Here is a 9,515-nt window from a genome sequence, read left to right as displayed (position 1 = left end):
CACATCTCATCTAACAGAGCTGTTGGTCGGCTGAATGAAACCATGTCTAACCTCATGTCTAAACCCCACATCTCATCTAACAGAGCTGTTGGTCGGCTGAGGTAATAAAAATAATGATAATAATTATAACAATAATAATGTTTTATTGTCACATACACTGGTTAGGTACAGGGAAATGCGTTGTTTTACAAGGTCAGTCATAAACCACATTTAACCTCATGTCTTAAACTCCACTGATCTGATGTTCTTCCTATCAGCATCAGGGCAACATGACTATCAGCCTTCTCATTCATGATCTGAATGAGGCAAGGACATTCTAGAACTCTCTCTGGAACACTATAAAACTCTAGAACACTTTAGAACACAATAGAAATCTAGAACACTAGAACTCTTCGACACTCAAGAACACTAAAACTCTAGAACACTATAGAACTCAACAACACTCTAGAACTCTAGAACAGTATAGAACTCTTGGACAGTAGAACACTAGAACTCTAGGATAGTAGAACACTAGAACTCTAGGATACTGTCACACCCTGACCATAGTTTACTTTGTATGTTTCTATGTTTTGGTTGGTCAGGGTGTGATCTGAGTGGGCATTCTATGTTGGATGTCTTGTTTGTCTATTTATATGTCTCGCCTGATATGGTTCTCAATCAGAGGCAGGTGTTAGTCATTGTCTCTGATTGGGAACCATATTTAGGTAGCCTGGGTTTCACTGTGTGTTTGTGGGTGATTGTTCCTGTCTCTGTGTTTGTTGTCACCAGATAAGCTGTATAGGTTTTCACGGTTTGTTGTTTTTGTATTGTTAGTTATTTCATGTCGGGTTCCTTTTCATTAAAGAACATGAATAACCACCGCGCTGCATTTTGGTCCGATTCTCCTTCGACAGACGAGAACCGTTACAGATACTCGAACTCTGGAACACTCTAGAACTCTAAGACATTCTAGAACACCCGGCTGAGGCTCACCGGGTGGACAGGGATGACCAGTGTTTTCCACAACACCAACAACCAACAACCAGCAGACCTTGTCCTGTCCCCAGCCAGCCAGTATGTCAGTAGATATGGTACCTCCGAAATCTCACCCTATTGTCCCTATATAGTGCACACATTTTAGTGTACCGTTTGGGAGGCAGCCAGTGTGACTCTGAGGCTGTATAAAGGGACACGTTCACATGCCTCTCATTGTTGATCTGCTACTCATACTCTATATTACAGCCAGCGAGTGTTGGGCAGGGAGCCACATCAGTGCTACCAGACTAGGTCACAGGACTAAATATACCTGGGGCTGCTGAGGTGGGAAGTAGCTACCGAGACAGGCTGTCCTTACACTTTTAGATAAAAAGGTCCTATCTAGAACAAAAAGGGGTTCTTAAGCCGTCCCAATAGGGTAACCCTTTGAAGAACTCCTTTTGGGTTCCACGTAGAACCCTTTTGGGTTCCTAGTAGAACCCTTTTACACAGAGGGTTCTACATGGAAACCACGATAGCTCTACCTGGTACGAAAAAGGCTTCAACCTGGAACCAAAAAAGGGTTCTCCTATGGGGACAGCTGCAGAACCCTTTTGGAGTGTAGAGACTGGGGTGGTATGACGAAGTTATTGCATTACTATGGGTAGAGTTCTGGAACATTACTAAAGGATGTATCTGTTGTATTCTGAGGCCTGCTGGGGCCCTGAAGGATGTATCATTATGTTCTGAGGCTGCTAGGGCCTGAAGGATGTATCTGTTATGTTCTGAGGAGCCTGCTGGGGCCCTGAAGGATGTATCTGTTATGTTCTGAGGCCTGCTAGGGCCCCTGAAGGATGTATCTGTTATGTTCTGAGGCCTGCTAGGGCCTGAAGGATGTATCTGTTATGTTCTGAGGCCTGCTAGGGCCCTGAAGGATGTATCTGTTATGTTCTGAGGCCTGCTAGGGCCCTGAAGGATGTATCGGTTATGTTCTGAGGCCTGCTAGGGCCTGAAGGATGTATCTGTTATGTTCTGAGGCCTGCTAGGGCCCTGAAGGATGTATCGGTTATGTTCTGAGGCCTGCTAGGGCCCTGAAGGATGTATCTGTTATGTTCTGAGGCCTGCTAGGGCCCTGAAGGATGTATCTGTTATGTTCTGAGGCCTGCTAGGGCCCTGGAAGGATGGATCTGTTATGTTCTGAGGCCTGCTAGAGACCCTGAAGCTTTTCAGACTAAGTTACCAACCCATGAAACACGCTGGGCCAGTAGAAGCAGCTAAAAACGCACTGATTTGGCAATGTGCTGTTCCTCCTGTGTCGGTTACCTAAAACATTTTATCATCGGAATTTACTGACTGGCTCTAACCTCAAACCTGACCTCTTGACCCCATCGGGGCCTAACCATGACGATTTATGTAGCATCGGAGTAGCAGGCATTTCCTTGTAAAACTCCTCTTGCCCTGTAAAGAGGAGTCGAGTAAATTGACACCAAGCTGGTATTTAGTGACCTCACAGAGAATAACTAAAACAGGAGCTACTGGCTGCTTCATCCAACGACACTTACAGTACAGTGTGCATATATTTTCCTATGGGGGGGTCCCCAGTAGGAATCGAACCCACAACCCTGACATTGCAAGCACCGTGGTCTACCAACTGAGCAACACAGGACCCGTAAATATAATAAAACAGGAACAAAAACAGGCTAAAGCAGTCAAATATTTTTTACGTTTCATACCTATATGACAGAAGAGAATTTCCTAGTGTAATCGTGCCCCCGACTCTCGTCAATGTCGCCATTCTATCCAGACCATTCTACCAAGCACAAACGGGCTCTGTTTTGTCAGGGCCGAAACACAGTGGCTCATTGTGGAACCTTGTTCTCTGGTTTAATATTACAGCCCCTTTAGAACGACTGACAGCTGCGTCCTAAATGGCACCATATTCCCTATATAGTGCACTACTTAGACCAGAGCCCTATGGCACCCTATTCCCTATATAGTGTACCACTTTAGACTGAGCCCCATGGCACTCCTATTCCCTATATAGTGTACTACTTTAGATCAGAGCCTCATGGCACCCCATTCCCTATATACTGCACTACTTTAGACCAGAGCCCTATGGCACCCTATTCCCTATATAGTGCACTACTATAGACCAGAGCCCTATGGCACCCTATTCCCTATATAGTACACTACTTTAGATCAGAGCCCTATGGCACCATATTCCCTATATAGTACTACTTTAGATCAGAGCCCTATAGCACCCTATTCCCTATATAGTGCACTACTTTAGACCAGAGCCCTATAGAACCATATTCCCTATATAATACACTACTTTAGACCAGAGCCCTATAGAACCATATTCCCTATATAATACACTACTTTAGACCAGAGCCCTATAGAACCCTATTCCCTATATAGTGCTCTACTTTAGATCAGAGCCCTATGGGGCCCTATTCCCTATATAGTGCACAGGGCCCACAAGGCTAGGTCAAAAAGTAGTGCACTATATAGGTAAAAGGGAATGGAGTAGGGTGGCATGTGGAATGCAGTACCTTTCAGTACAGAGTATTCTTAGATACTGGTCAGGAACTGGGACTCATGTCAATACAGACTCAGGGATTTTCATTACAGAGTATTCATAGATACTGGTCAGGAACTGGGACTCATGTCAATACAGACTCAGGGATTTAATTAGAACACATCTTTCCATAAATGGCACAAGTACGCCTTCGGTGAAACTTAAATCACTGAACATAGATAGACAGAAGGAGAGAGAGAGAGAGATGGAGAGAGAGAGAGAAAAAGGGAGAGATGGAGAGAGAGAGAGATGGGGAGAGAAAAAAGGAAGAGATGGAGAGAGAGAGAGAAAAAAGGAGAGATGGGGAGAGAGAGAGAGATGGGGAGAGAGAGAGAGATGGGGAGAGAGAGAGAGAGAGAGAGGAGAGAGAGGAGAGAGATGGGAGATGGTGAGAGAGAGAGATGGGGAGAGAGAGAGAGATGGAGAGAGAGAGCTGGAGAGAGAGAGAATGCGAAGAAAATACAGTGTTTTTACATCTGCATTGCTTTTCTGTTTGGGGTTTTAGGCTGGGTTTCTGTATAAGCACTTTGTGACATCTGCTGATGTAACAAGAGCTTTACATTTGATTGGAAAGGTGCCTGTGAAAACAATAATATCAAATACTGTATTCCCAGAGCCCTTGTTACCCTAACCCTGGGTCTAGAGAGAGTTCACTGTGGAGGTCTACTGTACTATGTATACATGCTGGGAGGTTATTTTACCTTTATTTAACCAGGCAAGTCAGTTAAGAACAAATTCTTATTTTCAATGATGGCCTAGAAACAGTGGGTTAACTGCCTGTTCAGGGGCAGAACGACAGATTTGTATCTTGTCAAGCCAGGGATTAGAACTTGCAACCTTCCGGTTACAAGTCCAATGCTCTAACCACTAGGCTACCCTGCCGCCCCAATAGTTAGTATAGGGGCCCGTTGGTAAACCCCCCCGGAGTTACTTATACATGGATAGTGAATGTGACAAGGTGATCTGGAATGTTACCTGGGGATCTAGAATGTTACCTGGTTGGTGGAAGTTAGGTGATCTGGAATGTTACCTGGTTGGTGGAAGTTAGGGTGTTCTAGAATGTTACCTGGTTGGTGGAAGTTAGGTGATCTAGAATGTTACCTGGTTGGTGGAAGTTAGGTGATCTGGAATGTTACCTGGTTGGTGGAAAAAAGGTGATCTAGAATGTTATGGTTGGTGGAAGTTAGGTGATCTGGAATGTTACCTGGTTGGTGGAAGTTAGGTGTTCTAGAATGTTACCTGGTTGGTGGAAGTTAGGTGATCTGAGAGAGAGATGGTGGAAGTTAGGTGATCTGGAATGTTACCTGGTTGGTGGAAGTTTGGGGATGTAGAATGTTACCTAGTTGGTGGAAGTTTGGGGATGTAGAATGTTACCTGGTTGGTGGAAGTTAGGTGATCTAGAATGTTACCTGGTTGGTGGAAGTTAGGTGATCTAGAATGTTACCTGGTTGGTGGAAGTTAGGTGATCTGGAATGTTACCTGGTTGGTGGAAGTTAGGTGATCTAGAATGTTACCTGGTTGGTGGAAGTTAGTGATCTAGGAGGAATGTTACCTGGTTGGTGGAAGTTAGGTGATCTAGAATGTTACCTGGTTGGTGGAAGTTAGGTGATCTGGAATGTTACCTGGTTGGTGGAAGTTAGGTGATCTAGAATGTTACCTGGTTGGTGGAAGTTAGGGTGTTCTAGAATGTTACCTGGTTGGTGGAAGTTAGGTGATCTGGAATGTTACCTGGTTGGTGGAAGTTTGGGGATGTAGAATGTTACCTGGTTGGTGGAAGTTAGGTGATCTAGAATGTTACCTAGTTGGTGGAAGTTTGGGGATGTAGAATGTTACCTGGTTGGTGGAAGTTAGGTGATCTAGAATGTTACCTGGTTGGTGGAAGTTAGGTGATCTAAAATGTTACCTGGTTGGTGGAAGTTAGGTGATCCTGGTTTGGTGGAAGTTAGGTGATCTGGAATGTTACCTGGTTGGTGGAAGTTAGGTGATCTAGAATGTTACCTGGTTGGTGGAAGTTAGGGTGATCTGGAATGTTACCTGGTTGGTGGATGGTGATCTGGAATGTTACCTAGTTGGTGGAAGTTTGGGGATGTAGAATGTTACCTGGTTGGTGGAAGTTAGGTGATCTAGAATGTTACCTAGTTGGTGGAAGTTAGGTGATCTAGAATGTTACCTGGTTGGTGGAAGTTAGGTGATCTAGAATGTTACCTGGTTGGTGGAAGTTAGGTGATCTAGAATGTTACCTGGTTGGTGGAAGTTAGGTGATCTGGAATGTTACCTGGTTGGTGGAAGTTAGGTGATCTAGAATGTTACCTGGTTGGTGGAAGTTAGGTGATCTAGAATGTTACCTGGTTGGTGGAAGTTAGGTGATCTAGAATGTTACCTGGTTGGTGGAAGTTAGGTGATCTAGAATGTTACCTGGTTGGAAGTTAGGTGATCTGGAATGTTACCTGGTTGGTGGAAGTTAGGTGATCTGGAATGTTACCTGGTTGGTGGAAGTTAGGTGATCTGGAATGTTACCTAGTTGGTGGAAGTTTGGGGATGTAGAATGTTACCTGGTTGGTGGAAGTTAGGTGATCTAGAATGTTACCTAGTTGGTGGAAGTTAGGTGATCTAGAATGTTACCTGGTTGGTGGAAGTTAGGTGATCTAGAATGTTACCTGGTTGGTGGAAGTTAGGTGATCTAGAATGTTACCTGGTTGGTGGAAGTTAGGTGATCTGGAATGTTACCTAGTTGGTGGAAGTTAGGTGATCTAGAATGTTACCTGGTTGGTGGAAGTTAGGTGATCTAGAATGTTACCTGGTTGGTGGAAGTTAGGTGATCTAAAATGTTACCTGGTTGGTGGAAGTTAGGTGATCTAGAATGTTACCTGGTTGGTGGAAGTTAGGTGATCTGGAATGTTACCTGGTTGGTGGAAGTTAGGTGATCTGGAATGTTACCTGGTTGGTGGAAGTTAGTGGATCAGAATGTTACCTGGTTGGTGGAAGTTAGTGATCTAGAATGTTACCTGGTTGGTGGAAGTTAGTGATCTGGAATGTTACCTGGTTGGTGGAAGTTAGGTGATCTAGAATGTTACCTGGTTGGTGGAAGTTAGGTGATCTGGAATGTTACCTGGTTGGTGGAAGTTAGGTGATCTGGAATGTTACCTGGTTGGTGGAAGTTAGGTGATCTGGAATGTTACCTAGTTGGTGGAAGTTTGGGGATGTAGAATGTTACCTGGTTGGTGGAAGTTAGGTGATCTAGAATGTTACCTGGTTGGTGGAAGTTAGGTGATCTGGAATGTTACCTGGTTGGTGGAAGTTAGGTGATCTGGAATGTTACCTGGTTGGTGGAAGTTAGGGGATCTAGAATGTTACCTAGTTGGTGGAAGTTAGGGGATGTAGAATGTTACCTGGTTGGTGGGGGTTAGGTGATCTAGAATGTTACCTGGTTGGTGGAAGTTAGGTGATCTAGAATGTTACCTGGTTGGTGGAAGTTAGGTGATCTAGAATGTTACCTGGTTGGTGGAAGTTAGGTGATCTGGAATGTTACCTGTTGGTGGAAGTTAGGTGATCTAGAATGTTACCTGGTTGGTGGAAGTTAGGTGATCTAGAATGTTACCTGGTTGGTGGAAGTTAGGTGATCTGGAATGTTACCTGGTTGGTGGAAGTTAGGTGATCTAGAATGTTACCTGGTTGGTGGAAGTTAGGTGATCTGAATGTTACCTGGTTGGTGGAAGTTAGGTGATCTAGAATGTTACCTGGTTGGTGGAAGTTAGGTGATCTAGAATGTTACCTGGTTGGTGGAGTTAGGTGATCTAGAATGTTACCTGGTTGGTGGAAGTTAGGTGATCTAGAATGTTACCTGGTTGGTGGAAGTTAGGTGATCTAGAATGTTACCTGGTTGGTGGAAGTTAGGTGATCTAGAATGTTACCTGGTTGGTGGAAGTTAGGTGATCTAGAATGTTACCTGGTTGGTGGAAGTTAGGTGATCTAGAATGTTACCTAGTTGGTGGAAGTTAGGTGATCTAGAATGTTACCTGGTTGGTGGAAGTTAGGTGTTCTAAAATGTTACCTGGTATAGGGGCCTGTTGGTTGGGGGAAGTTAGGTTAGGTGTTCGAGAATGTTACCTGGTTGGTTGAATTTAGGGTGTTCTGGAATGTTACCTGGTTGGTGGAAGTTAGGGTGTTCTAGAATGTTACCTGGTTGGTGGAAGTTAGGGTGTTCTAGAATGTTACCTGGTTGGTGGAAGTTAGGTGTTCTAGAATGTTACCTGCCCTGGAAGTTTGGGGACAGCCCTAGCGACAGCCCTAGCGATGTCACAATCCTGTCCGCAGAGCTGCCTGGTCTGCTGCCTTCTCCTGGTTTCACATGAGCCGTCCTGGAGAAAAACACACAGCCATAGCTCCCCAGTTACCTGTAAACTACAACAAAATATATACAAATCCAAAAACGCTGAATTAATTGTACATTTCCTGCAAAAGTTTACAGCTAATTCTGAACGAATCTCTCTCTCTCTCTCACACACACACACACACACACACACACACACACACACACACACACACACACACACACACACACACACACACACACACACACACACACACACACACACACACAGACACATAAATAGTTTTCTAAACACACCTGTGCACACATATACACACACAAAGCTTTTGGTATACATCAGATAGAAACTAGAACACTTCTCCGGTCTGGTTTCATTTATACGAGAGAGCAGCATGGCTGACTAGAAACTAGAACACTTCACAAAGCTTTTATCTATATGAGAGAGCAGCATGGCTGACTAGAAAACTAGAACACTTCTCCGGTCTGGTTTCATTTATATGAGAGAGCATCATGGCTGACTAGAAACTAGAACACTTCCTCCGGTCTGGTTTCATCTATATGAGAGAGCAGCATGGCTGACTAGAAACTAGAACACTTCTCCGGTCTGGTTTCATCTATATGAGAGCAGCATGGCTGACTAGAAACTAGAACACTTCTCCGGTCTGGTTTCATCTATATGAGAGCAGCATGGTTGACTAGAAACTAGAACACTTCTCCGGTCTGGTTTCATCTATATGAGAGAGCAGCATGGTTGACTAGAAACTAGAACACTTCTCCGGTCTGGTTTCATCTATATGAGAGAGCAGCATGGTTGACTAGAAAACTTTCCTCTATTGTTATGTCCCAAATTGAACCCTATTCCCTATATAGTGCACTACTTTAGACCAGAGCTCCTATGGCACCCTATTCTCTATATAGCACACTACTTTGAGCAGAATCAAAAGGAATAGAGAATAGGGTTACTTGAGAACAAGAACAACATTTGGAGAGGGAGGAGACACAGGCAACATCCAACAGAATGTACCGAAAGCCAAAATGCTCTAATGAGTTTAGGGATCATGATTAGTATTACCACATACCTGCATAATACTGTGGTGAGATGGTAGCTTACACACACACACACACACACACACACACACACACACACACACACACACACACACACACACACACACACACACACACACACACACACACACACACACACACACACACACACACACACACACACACACACACACACACACACACACACACACACACACACACACACACACACACACACACACACACACACACACACACACACACACACACACACACACACACACACACACACACACACACACACACACACACACACACACACACACACACACACACACACACACACACACACACACACACACACACACACACACACACACACACACACACACACACACACACACACACACACACACACACACACACACACACACACACACACACACACACACACACACACACACACACACACACACACACACACACACACACACACACACACACACACACACACACACACACACACACACACACACACACACACACACACACACACACACACACACACACACACACACACACACACACACACACACACACACACAC

This window comes from Oncorhynchus masou, unplaced genomic scaffold (assembly GCF_036934945.1).
Source record: "Oncorhynchus masou masou isolate Uvic2021 unplaced genomic scaffold, UVic_Omas_1.1 unplaced_scaffold_1739, whole genome shotgun sequence".
NCBI classification, from domain to species: Eukaryota; Metazoa; Chordata; class Actinopteri; order Salmoniformes; family Salmonidae; genus Oncorhynchus; species Oncorhynchus masou.
The sequence above is the reverse complement of the archived record's forward strand: the minus strand, read 5'-3'. Positions refer to the sequence as shown.